This window comes from Mus caroli, unplaced genomic scaffold, assembly GCF_978045245.1.
Source record: "Mus caroli unplaced genomic scaffold, Mus_caroli_1 scaffold_3, whole genome shotgun sequence".
In the NCBI taxonomy this organism is placed as follows: domain Eukaryota; kingdom Metazoa; phylum Chordata; class Mammalia; order Rodentia; family Muridae; genus Mus; species Mus caroli.
Window position 1 is genome coordinate 70,812,631 of NW_028227258.1, and position 13,843 is coordinate 70,826,473.

The 13,843-nt window shown below is 41.6% G+C and overlaps 1 pseudogene; it reads left to right on the forward strand.

Annotated features, from left to right (window-relative positions):
- Positions 1–230: 230 nt before the first annotated feature.
- Positions 231–12,333, forward strand: LOC110287911 (nischarin-like; annotated as a pseudogene).
- The last annotated feature ends 1,510 nt before the right edge of the window (positions 12,334–13,843 follow it).

Here is a 13,843-nt window from a genome sequence, read left to right on the forward strand (position 1 = left end):
ACTAAAACAACTCAAACATTCAAGACAAAATGAGAATTGGAGACCAATTCTCTCTATGAACATAGATGAAAGAATAAACAAAATACTTGAAAACTGAATTCAGGAGGGGCCAAAATGGCACGACGGGTGCAGGCAAGGGGGCAGAAGAGGCTGTGGGTCAGTGGGGCGCTGAATCTGCTCCCTGCTGCTGCCACCCTGTACCAGGCTTCTGCAGTGATGGAGCCAGCAACATGGCATCTGTGACATTGAGCTTCTACCCTGAACAAGAGGCTGAGTTTGCCAAAGAGGGACACATTGTGGGTTCTGAGATCACATACATGTATATGATTTATGTCATACAGGTTACCAGTGTCAACCAGGAATGGATGATCAAACACCTTTATAGTGATTTTCATGACCTACATGAAAAGCTTGTTGCAGAGAGAAAATTTGACAAAACTCTACTTCAACCCCAAAAGATAATTGGAAAGAACTCGAAAGCCTTGGTAGAAAAGAGGGAGAAAGGCCTGGAGGTGTAATTCCAGACGCTCCTGATGACTTTCTCTGATGTGGCTCCCAGAGTTCTGGCCCACTTCTGGCATTTCACCTCTATGAAATAAATGTTATCACTGTGGCACTGGCTAAAGAACCCTTTGAAAAAGGAGAACACCAGACCTCTGTGCACTATCCCCACCAGAGGAGAGGAGGCCTCCAGGGAGAGTTCTGTCCATGGGACAAGGTGAGAATGCCATCTTGTATCCCGGGTCCAAAGAGACCAGTCTGAGCAGGAGAATGCATTGGCAGCAGAAACAACAAAGCTTCTGGAACAGGGTCCCTTTCCCCCCTTCATCTTCAGCCAGGAGGCAGGGCTGAGTTCCAGTACTCTGTGTACTTGCCTACAGAGAGTACTCTGACAACTGACAATCAGGAGAGAGTTGGACTCCCAGGAGTGCTAACAGAGGCTAACAGAATCCCAGGAAGAACAAACTCCAGCCATACACAACTGTAACAACTAACACCAGAGATTACCAGATGGTGAAAGGCAAATGTAGCAATCTTACTAACAGAAACCAAGACCACTCAGCAAAATCAGAACCCAGCACTTGCACCACAGCGAGTTCTGGATACCCCAACACACCCAGGAAGAAAGACTAAGATTTAAAATCATATCTCATGATGCTGGTAGAGGATTTTAAGAAGGACATTAAAAACTCACTTTAAGAAATACAGGAAAACACTGCTAAAGAGGAAGAAGTCCTTTACGAAGAAACACAAAAATCCCTTAAAGAATTACAGGAAACCAAAACCACACAGGTGATGGAATTAAAATCATCCAAGATCTAATAATGGAAGTAGAAACAATAAAGAAAAGCCAAAGGGAGACAACTCTGGAGATAGAAACCCTAGGAAAGAAATCAGGAACCAGAGATGTGAGCATCAGCAACAGAATACAAGAGATGGAAGAGAGAATCTCAGGTGCAGAAGATTCCATAGAGAACATGGACACAACAATAAAGAAAATGTGAAATGCAAAAAGATCCTAACTCAAAACATTCTCAAAACCCAGGACACAATGAAAAGACCAAACCTATGGATAATAGGTGTAGATGAGAATGATGATATTCAACTTAAAGGGTGAGCAAATATCTTCAACAAAATTATAGAAGAAAACTTCCCACACCTAAAGAAAGAGATGCCCATGAACATACAAAAAGCCTACAGAACTCCAAACAGACTGGACCAGAAAAGAAATTCCTCCCTACACATAATAATCAGAACAACAAATGCACTAAATAAAGATAGAATATTAAAAGCAATAAGGGAAAAAGGTCAAGAAACATATAAAGGCAGACCTATTAGAATTACACCAGACTTCTCACCAGAGATTATGAAAGCCAGAAGATCCTGGACAGATGTTATACAGACCCAAAGAGAACACAAATGCCAGCCCAGGCTACTATACACAGCAAAACTCTCAATTACAATAGATGGAAAAATCAAAGGATACCATGACAAGACCAAATTCACACCATATCTTTCCACAAATTCAGCCCTTCAAAGGATAATAAAGGGGAAAAACCAACACAAGGATATAAATTACACCCTAGAAAAACCAAGAAAGTAATCCTTCAACAAACCTAAAAGAAGACAGCCACAAGAATCAAATCCAAACTCTAGCAACAAAAATAACAGGAAACAACACTTACTTTTCCTTAAGATCTCTTAATATCAATGGGCTCAATTACCCAATAAAAAGACATAGACTAACAGACTGGCTACACAAACAGAACCCAACATTTTACTGCTTACAGGAAACCGACCTCAGGGGAAAAGACAGACACTACCTCAGAGTGAAAGGCTGGAAAACAATTTTCCAAGGAAATGGTCCCAAGAAACAAGCTGGAGTAGCCATTCTAATATCGAATAAAATCCACTTTCAACACCAAGTTATCAAAAAAGACAAGAAGGAGCACTTCATACTCATCAAAGGTAAAATCCTCCAAGATGAACTCTCAATTCTGAATATCTATATACTCCAAATGCAAGGGCAGCCACATTCACTAAACTATAGTAAAGCTTAAAGCACACATTGCACTTCACACAATAATAGTGGGAGACTTCAACATCCCACTCTCATCAATAGACAGATCCTGGACATAGAAACTAAACAGAAACACATTGAAACTAACAGAAGTTATGAGAAAAAGGTTTTTAACAGATATCTAGGAAATCCGGTCTACATAGGGCCACAAGCCTCTTCCGGTCAGAAAAGCACCGGGGCAGCTGGGGCGCAGGGACGGCTGACACTCACTAGCTACCCACAACACCCGCCACAGGATCTTAAGACTTCTGGTGAGTGGAGCACAGCTTCTGCTCCAATCCAATTGCGCGCGGGACCTGAGACTGCATTAGTTAGGGAAGCAGAAACCGGCCTGAGTAGGGCCACAGGCCTCATCTGGCCGGATCAGCGCCGGGGTAGCTGGAGCGCAGGGTTGCCTGACACCCGCCAGCTACCCACGACCCCCGCCGCAGGATTTCGGGACTGCTGGTGAGTGGAACACAGCTTCTGCTCCAGTCCAATCACGCGGGACGTGACACTGCTCTGGTTGGGGAGAGAGAAATCCGGTCTACATAGGGCCACAAGCCTCTTCCGGTCAGAAAAGCACCGGGGCAGCTGGGGCGCAGAGTCGGCTGACACTCGCCAGATACCCACAACACCCGCCACAGGATCTTAAGATTTCTGGTGAATGGAACACAGCTTCTGCTCCAATCCAATTGCACGCGGGACCAGAGACTGCATTAGTTAGGGAAGCAGAAAACCGGCCTGAGTAGGACCACAGGCCTCTTCCGGCTGGACCAACACCGGGGTACTGCCAGCTACCCAAGACCCCCGCCACAGGATTTTGAGACTGCTGGTGAGTGGAACACAGCTTCTGCTCCAATCTTTAAAAAGTGACAACGACAACAACTAACCCCAGAGATTACCAGATGGCGAAAGGTAAACGTAATAATCTTACTAACAGAAACTAAGACCACTCACCATCATCAGAACCCAGCACTCCCACGTCGCCCAGTCCAGGGCACCCCAACACACCGGAAAAGCTAGACACAGATCTAAAAGCATATCTCCTGATGATGGTAGAGGACTTCAAGAAGGACTTTAATAACACACTTAAAGAAATACAAAGGAACACTGGTAAACAGGTAGAAGACAATAAAAAGAAAACACAAAAATCCCTTAAAGAATTGCAGGACAACACTGCTAAAGAGTTACAAATCCTTAAAGAAAAACAGGATAACCTAATCAAACAGGTAGAAGTCCTTAATGAAAAACAGGAAAACACATCCAAACAGATGATGGAAATGAACAAAACCATACTAGACCTAAAAAGGGAAGTAGACACAATAAAGAAAACCCAAAATGAGGCAACACTGGAGATAGAAACCCTAGGAAAGAAATCTGGAACCATAGATACCAGCATCAGCAACAGAATACAAGAGATGGAAGAGAGAATCTCAGGTGCAGAAGATTCCATAGAGAACATCGGCACAACAATCAAGGAAAATGTAAAATGCAAAAAGATCCTAACTCAAAACATCCAAGAAATACAGGACACAATGAGAAGACCAAACCTACGGATAATAGGAGTGGATGAGAATGAAGATTTTCAACTCAAAGGACCAGCAAACATCTTCAACAAAATTATAGAAGAAAACTTCCCAAATCTAAAGAAAGAGATGCCCATGAACATACAAGAAGCCTACAGAACTCCAAATAGACTGGACCAGAAAAGAAATAATAATCAGAACAACAAATGCTCTAAATAAAGATAGAATACTAAAAGCAGTAAGAGAAAAAGGCCAAGTCACATATAAAGGCAAGCCTATCAGAATTACACCAGATTTTTCACCAGAGACTATGAAAGCCAGAAGATCCTGGACGGATGTTATACAGACACTAAAAGAACAAATTCCAGCCCAGGCTACTATACCCAGCCAAACTCTCAATTAACATAGATGGAGAAACCAAAGTATTCCACGACAAAACCAAATTCACACATTATCTCTCCACGAATCCAGCCCTTCAAAGGATAATAACAGAAAAAAAACCAATACAAGGACAGGAACCACGCCCTAGAAACAACAAGAAGGTAATCCCACAACAAACCTAAAAGAAGACAGCCACAAGAACAAAATGCCAACTTTAACAACAAAAATAACAGGAAACAACAATTACTTTTCCTTAATATCTCTTAACATCAATGGACTCAACTCCCCGATAAAAAGACATAGACTAACAAACTGGCTACACAAACAAGACCCAACATTTTGCTGCTTACAGGAAACTCATCTCAGAGAAAAGGATAGACACTACCTCAGAATGAAAGGATGGAAAACAATTTTCCAAGCAAATGGCATGAAGAAACAAGCTGGAGTAGCCATTCTAATATCTGATAAGATTGACTTCCAACCCAAAGTCATTAAAAAAGACAGGGAGGGACACTTCATACTCATCAAAGGTAAAATCCTCCAAGAGGAACTATCACTCCTGAATATCTATGCTCCAAATACAAAGGCAGCCACATTCATTAAAGAAACTTTAGTAAATCTCAAAGCACACATTGCACCTCATACAATAATAGTGGGAGACTTCAACACACCACTTTCACCAATGGACAGATCATGGAAACAGAAACTAAACAGGGACACAGAGAAACTAAGAGAAATTATGAATCAAATGGATCTGGCAGATATCTACAGAACATTCTATCCTAAAACAAAAGGATATACCTTCTTCTCAGCACCTCATGGTACCTTCTCCAAAATTGACCACATAATTGGTCACAAAACAGGCCTCAACAGATACAAAAATATTGAAATTGTCCCATGCATCCTATCAGATCACCATGGACTAAGGCTGATCTTCAATAACAAAATAAATAATAGAAAGCCAACCTTCACGTGGAAACTGAACAACACTCTTCTCAATGATACCTTGGTCAAGGAAGGAATGAAGAAAGAAATTAAGGACTTTTAGAGTTCAATGAAAATGAAGCCACAACATACCCAAACTTATGGGACGCAATGAAAGCATTTCTAAGAGGAAAACTCATAGCTCTGAGTGCCTCCAAAAGGAAACTAGAGAGAGCACACATTAGCAGCTTGACAACACACCTAAAAGCACTAGAACAAAAGGAAGCAAATTCACCCAAGAGGAGTAGACGGCAGGAAATAATCAAACTCAGGGGTGAAATCAACCAAGTGGAAACAAGAAAAACTATTCAAAGAATCAACCAATCAAGGAGCTGGTTCTTTGAGAAAATCAACAAGATAGATAAACCCTTAGCCAGACTCACTAGAGGGCACAGGGAAAGCATCCTAATTAACAAAATCAGAAATGAAAAAGGAGACATAACAACAGATCCTGAAGACATCCAAAACACCATCAGATCCTTCTACCAAAGGCTATACTCAACAAAACTGGAGAACCTGGATGAAATGGAGAAGTTCCTAGACAGATACCAGGTACCAAAGTTGAATCAATATCAGGTTAATGATCTAAACAGCCCTATATCCCCCAAAGAAATAGAAGCAGTCATTAATAGTCTCCCAACTAAAAAAAGCCCAGGACCAGATGGGTTTAGTGCAGAGTTCTATCAGACCTTCAAAGAAGATCTAATCCCAGTTCTTCACAAACTATTCCACAAAATAGAAACAGAAGATACTCTACCCAACTCATTCTATGAAGCCACAAATACTCTGATACCTAAACCACAAAAAGACCCAACAAAGATAGAAAACTTCAGACCAATATCCCTTATGAATATTGATGCAAAAATCCTCAATAAAGTTCTTGCTAACCGAATCCAAGAACACATCAAAACAATCATCCATCCTGACCAAGTAGGTTTCATCCCAGGGATGCAGGGATGGTTCAATATACAGAAATCCATCAACGTAATCCAGTATATAAACAAACTCAAAGACAAAAACCACATGGTCATCTCGTTAGATGCGGAAAAAGCATTTGACAAGATCCAACACCCATTCATGAAAAAAGTCTTGGAAAGATCAGGAATTCAAGGCCCATACCTAAACATGATAAAAGCAATCTACAGCAAACCAGTAGCCAACATCAAAGTAAATGGTCAGAAGCTTGAAGCAATCCCTCTAAAATCAGGGACTAGACAAGGCTGTCCACTTTCTCCATACCTATTCAACATTGTACTTGAAGTCCTAGCCAGAGCAATTCAACAACAAAAGGAGATCAAAGGGATACAAATTGGAAAAGATGAAGTCAAAATATCACTTTTTGCAGATGATATGATAGTATATATAAGTGACCCTAAAAATTCCACCAGAGAACTCCTAAGCCTGATAAACAGCTTCGGTGAAGTAGCTGGATATAAAATTAACTCAAACAAATCAATGGCCTTTCTCTACACAAAGAATAAACAGGCTGAGAAAGAAATTAGGGAAACAACACCCTCCTCAATAGTCACAAATAATATAAAATATCTTGGCGTGACTCTAACTAAGGAAGTGAAAGATCTGTATAATAAAAACTTCAAGCCTCTGAAGAAAGAAATTATAGATCTCAGAATATGGAAAGATCTCCCATGCTCATGGATTGGCAGGATCAACATTTAAAAATGGCTATCTTGCCAAAAGCAATCTACAGATTCAATGCAATCCCCATCAAAATTCCAACTCAATTCTTCAACGAATTAGAAAGTGCAATCTGCAAATTCATCTGGAATAACAAAAAACCTAGGATAGCAAAAACTCTTCTAAAGGATAAAAGAACCTCTGGTGGAATGCCGGACCTAAAGCTTTACTACAAAGCAATTGTGATAAAAACTGTGTGGTACTGGTGTAGTGACAGACAAGTAGACCAATGGAATAGAATTGAAGACCCAGAAATGAACCAACACACCTATGGTCACTTGATCTTCGACAAGGGAGCTAAAACCATCCAGTGGAAGAAAGACAGCATTTTCAACAAATGGTGCTGGCACAACTGGTTGTTAACATGTAGAAGAATGCGAATCGATCCATTCCTATCTCCTTGTACTAAGGTCAAGTCTAAGTGGATCAAGGAACTTCACATAAAACCAGAGACACTGAAACTTATAGAGGAGAAAGTGGGGAAAAGCCTTGAAGATATGGGCAGAGGGGAAAAATTCTTGAATAGAACAGCAATGGCTTGTGCTGTAAGATCGAGAATTGACAAGTGGGACCACATGAAACTGCAAAGCTTCTGCAAGGCAAAAGACACCATCAATAAGACCAAAAAAAAAAAAAACACCAACAGATTGGGAAAGGATATTTACCTATCCTAAATCAGATAAGGGACTAATATCCAATATATATAAAGAACTCAAGAAGGTGGACTCCAGAAAATCAAATAACCCCATGAAAAAATGGGGCTCAGAACTGAATAAAGAATTCTCACCTGAGGAATACCGAATGGCAGAGAAGCACCTGAAAAAATGTTCAACATCCTTAATCATCAGGGAAATGCAAATCAAAACAACCCTGAGATTCCACCTCACACCAGTCAGAATGGCTAAGATCAAAAATTCAGGTGACAGCAGATGCTGGCGGGGATGTGGAGAAAGAGGAACACTCCTCCATTGTTGGTGGGATTGCAAGCTTGTACAACCACTCTGGAAATCAGTCTGGCGGTTCCTCAGAAAATTGGACATAGTACTACCGGAGGATCCAGCAATACCTCTTCTGGGCATATACCCAGTAGATGTCCCAACCGGTAAGAAGGACACATGCTCCACTATGTTCATAGCAGCCCTATTTATAATAGCCAGAAGCTGGAAAGAACCCAGATGTCCCTCAACAGAGGAATGGATACAGAAATTATGTTACATTTCCACAATTGAGTACTAATCAGCTATTAAAAAGAATGAATTTATGAAATTCCTAGCCAAATGGATGGACCTGGAGGGCATCATCTTGAGTGAGATAACACAATCACAAAGGAACTCACACAATATGTATTCACTGATAAGTGGATATTAGCCCAAAACTTAGGATACCCAAGATATAAGATACAATTTGCTAAACGCATGAAACTCAAGAAGAATGAAGACCAAAATGTGGACACTGTGCCCCTTCTTAGAATTGGGAACAAAACACCAAGGGAAGGAGTTACAGAGACAAAGTTTGGAGCTGTGATGAAAGGATGGACCACCTAGAGACTGCCGTATCCAGGGATCCATCCCATAATCAGCTTCTAAACGCTGACACCATTGAATACACTAGCAAGATTTTGCTGAAAGGCCCCAAAGATAGCTGTCTCTTGTGAGACTATGCAGGGGCCTAGCAAACACAGGAGTGGATGCTCACAGTCAGCTATTGGATGTATCACAGGGCTCCCAATGGAGAAGCTAGAGAAAATACCCAAGGAGCTAAAGGGATCTGCAACCCTATAGTTGGAACAACATGATGAACTAACCAGTACCCCGGAGCTCTTGTCTCTAGCTGCATATGTATCGAAAGATGGCCTAGTCGGCCATCACTGGAAAGAGAGGCCCATTGGACTTGCAAACTTTATATGCCCCAATATAGGGGAATGCCAGGGCCAAAAGAATGGGAATGGGTGGGTAGGGAAGTGGGGGGGGGGTTATGAGGGACTTTTGGGATAGCATTGGAAATGTAATTGAGGAAAATATGTAATAAAAATTTTTAAAAATTTAAAAATAAAGTTCAAGTCTACGTGGATCAAGAAATTCGACATAAAATCAGAGACACTGAAACTTATAGAGGAGAAAGTGGGGAAAAGCCTCGAAGATATGGACACAGGGGAAATATTCCTGAACAGAACAGTAATGGTTTGTGCTGTAAGATTGAGAATTGACAAATGAGACCTCATAAAATTGCAAAACTTCTGTAAGGCAAAAGACACTGTCAATGAGGCAAAAAGGCCACCAACAGATTTGGAAAGGATCTTTACAATTCCTAAATCAGATAAGGGAGTAATATCCAATATATATAAAGAACTCAAGAAGCTGGACTCCAGAAAGTCAATTAATCCTATCATTGGGTACAGGGCTAAACAAAGAATTCTCAACTGAGGAATACCGAATGGCTGAGAAGCACCACAAAAAATATTCAACATCCTTAATCACCAGGGAATGCAAATCAAAACAACCCTGACATTCTACCTCACACCAGTAAGAATGACTTAGATCAAAATTTCAGGTGACAGCAGATTCCGGGTGAGGATGTGGAGAAAGAGGAAAACTCCTCCATTGTTGGTGGAATTGCAATCTGGTACAACCACTCTGGAAATCAGTCTGGCAGTTCCTCAGAAAATTGGACATAGTACTACCAGAAGATCCAGAAATACCTCTCCTGGGCTATCCCCAGAAGATGTCCCAACTTGTAATAAAGACACATGCTCCACTATGTTCATAACAGCCTTATTTATAATAGTCAGAAGCTGGAAAAAAAAGATGTCCCTCAACAGAGGAATGGATACAGAAAATGTGGTACATTTACACATTGGAGTACTATGCAGCTATTAAAAACAATGAAATTTGTAGGCAAGTGGATGGATCTGAAGTATATCATCCTGAGTGAGGTAACCCAATCACAAAAGAACACACATGGTAAGCCCTCACTGATAAGTGGATATTAGCCCAGAAACGTAGAATACCCAAGATACAATTTGCCAAACACATGAAACTCTAGAAGAAGGAAGACCAATGATTCGATACTTTGTTCCTTCTTAGAATGAGAGGAAAAATACCCATGGAAGGAGTTACAGAGTCAAAGTTTGGAGCTGAGACAGAAGAAAGAACCATCCAGAGACTGCTCCAGCTGGAGATCCATCCCATATACAACTACCAAATCCAGACACTATTGCATATGCCAACAAGATTTTGCTGACAGAACCCTGATATAGTTGTTTCTTGTTAGGCTATGCCAGTGCCTGGCAAATACAGAAGTGAATGTTCACTGTCATCTATTGGATGGAACACAGGACCCCTAATGAAGGAGCTATAGAAAGTACCCAAAGAGCTAAAGGGGTCTGCAACCCTATAGGAGGATCAACAATATGAACTAACCAGTACCCTCTCTCCCAGAACTATGTATCTAGTTGCATATGTAGCATAGGATGGCCTAGTCGGCTATCAATTAGTGAAGAGGCCCTTGGTCTTGCGAAGATCATATGTCCCAGTACAGGGGAATGCCAGAACCAGGAAGCAGAAGTGGGTGCGTTGGGAAGCAGGGCAAGGGAAGGGTATATGGGACTTTTGGGATAGCTTTTGAAATGTAAATGAAGAAAATATCTTTAAAAAATGAAATTAAAAAAAGAAAGTGAAAAAGTAGAACAACTTCTAGAAGCCAGTGAGGTCTGCCATCAGGCAGGCCCTTGCAGCTCTATGCTGTCACAGAACAGCTGCAGCAGGAAAAGCCTACTTGTGCCAGCTGTGATGCCAAGGCTGACCTTGGACAAATCCTAGACTTAAGTACCTTAAGGTTTCTGGCACAGAAGGATGTTTTGAGGCCATCAAGATTCAGGAGCAGCTCCTGTCCTTTGATCTTTCAATATTCAAGTCTCTTCACCAGGTGGAGATAAGTCATTGTGATCCCAAGCATATCTGAGGGCTGGTCATCTCCAAGCCAAACTTAGCCACAATGAGTTTTATATGCTCTACATCCTAGATGAAGGAAGTTCTTGTTCCTGAAGCCTCAGAATTTGATGAGTGGAAACCTGAAGGCACAGCCCTCAAAGGCCCTGTGACTGCTGTGACTCCAACATGACAAGCACTGACTACTCTAGACCTGAGCCACAATAGCATCTCTGAGATCAACGAATCTGAAACTGATCCCAAAGATTGAGTACCTGAACCTGAGTCACAGTGGAGCAAGAGTTGTGGACAACCTGCAGCCCCTATACAACCCTGTGCACCATGACCTGTCCTACAACAAACTCTCCTCCCTGAAAGGCATGCACACTAAACTGGGCAATGCCAAAACCCTAAACCTGGAGGGAAACTTCTTAGAGAATCTGAGCAGTCTGCACAAACTTTACTCTGGTTAGTCTGGGCCTCAGAGTCAAACGGATTGAACAGTTGAGTGAGGTCAAGACCATAGGCAGCCTGCTGTGTCTGGAGCATGTGGCCTTGCTGAACAATCCTTTGAGCATCATCCCTGACTACCAGACCAAGGTAATCTCTCAGTTTGAAGTACAAGCCTCTGAGATATGTCTGGATGATGTCACAACCACAGAGAAATAGCTGGACATTGTGGAAGTGCTAAAGGCAATTCAAAAAGCCAAAATGTTAACTCCAAACTGAGCAGCACAGAAAAGAAGTCTGGTAAGGACTTCCAGCTCCCATCTGCTCCCTGCATCAGACGCAGCAGCTCCCACCTTAGCCTTCCTGCCTCAGCTGATCTTCTCCAACCAAGTTCCTATAGGGTACTATGGGGGTGTTGGAGAGAACTGGGCAGGCTCAGGGTGTTGACTCATGTGGATCCATTCCCCTGTGGCCATCATGAGCAGGTCAGCTTCTAGAAAGTCAGACTCTATTTGGAGCCTTTCACCTATGTATGGAGAGATTTTACTGTTGTTTAGATGCCTCTGTGGCACTCAGGTATGGCCAACCCCCCAAATAATTCATTTATGGAAACAAGATGGACTGCCTGCCCCCATAGACCTGTAGAAGAATAGTCCTTTTCACCTGCCCATTGTCTGTAAACACTTTCAAAGACTTTAACCTCTAAACCCAGGCACCCTCAGAGATGAGTAAACCAGGTCCCATGAGCATGGTTTCCAACCTGGCCTTGACAGAAGAGGGGCAGTTATGCAGTCCCAAGTGGAGCTGAGTCTCGGGGCACACAGGAAAGAACGCCACCCTCCCAGGCTCCTGGAGACACAGAACTTGGTTTGAGAAAACTAGTTTGACCCTAGGTTTTAAGAACCAGAAATATATTTCTACTCCTTAATCTGGTGACTCCACTGGAAGAAACTTCTCTAGAGAGAGCTGAGATATCTAGGAAAGTGAAGTTCTCTCCCACTAGCAGCACCAAACTTTGGTATGCACACCAAGAGGGCATGGAAAGGCAGCTATGTCACAGAATTCTCTACAGCAGTCCTGTCAGGCAGAGAAGACTGAGCTGCAAAAAAGACAGCACTTGCTTATGTTGAGGCAAAAGCCCAGAACACAACAGCCTGAAGTCACAACAGTGATGAACAGAAGAGAAGTCATAAAAGCAGAACAGTAGAGCTAGGTGCCAGTACATTTACCCATTGGCTTTGTCAAAATTTTAACAAAAGTTTTGATGTTTTTTCATAAAAGAGAAAGAAAGTTTCAGTATCTGGGAGAAAGTTTCCCTGACCTCTCTTCAGCTCTCCACAGTATTAATGATACTACATAGAAAACATACAACCATAGACATCTGGGGACAGAGCAATAGGTCCAGGACATAACCTGTTCTAGTATTTGTTAAATCAGTGCATTGTGTGCATGAGTGCATGCATGCTGTATGCATGCGTAGATGCATGGGTACTGTGTACAGCATGGATTCATCGACAAGCAAGTGAAGAGCAAGTTGGCCAAGAGCAGATCCTGGTTAGGCAGGAGGAGTGAGTATCTGCCAGCAGCCACTGTACCATGTAGTACAAAGTTGTCCTCTCTCTTCATGTATATCGGATATAGTACTTGAAGTTCTAGCTAGAGCAATAAGACAACAGAAGGAGATCAAGGGGATCCAAATTGGAAAGTAAAAAGTCAAAGTATTGGTGATCAGAGATGATATGACAATATATATAAGCAACCACAAAACTTCCAGAAAACTTCTATAGCTATTAATCACATTCATTGCTGAATACAAGATTGATACTAGAAAATCAGTAGCCCTCCTATATACAAATGCCAAACAGACTGAAAAAGAAATCGGGGAAACAACACCCTTCACAATAGCCTTAAGTAATATAAAATGTCTTGAGATAACACTAACCAAACAAGTGAAAGACATGTATGACAAAACTTCAAATCTTTGAAGAAAGAAATTGAAAGAGTTGGAGAGAGAGAGAGAGAGAGAGAGAGAGAGAGAGAGAGAGAGAGAGAGAGAGAGAGAGAGAGAGAGATCACCCATGCTCATGGATTGGTAGGATTAACATAGTAAAATGACCATCCTACCACAAGAAATCTACAGATTCCATGCAATTCCTATCAGAATTCCAATGCAATATCTTTTATATAACCTAAAAGGGCAATACTTAATTTTATATGGAAAAACAAACAAAAAGGCCGCAGTAGCTAAAACAATTCTGAACAATAATAGAACTTCTGGAAGTATTACCATCTCTGATTTCAAGCTGTCCTATAGAGCT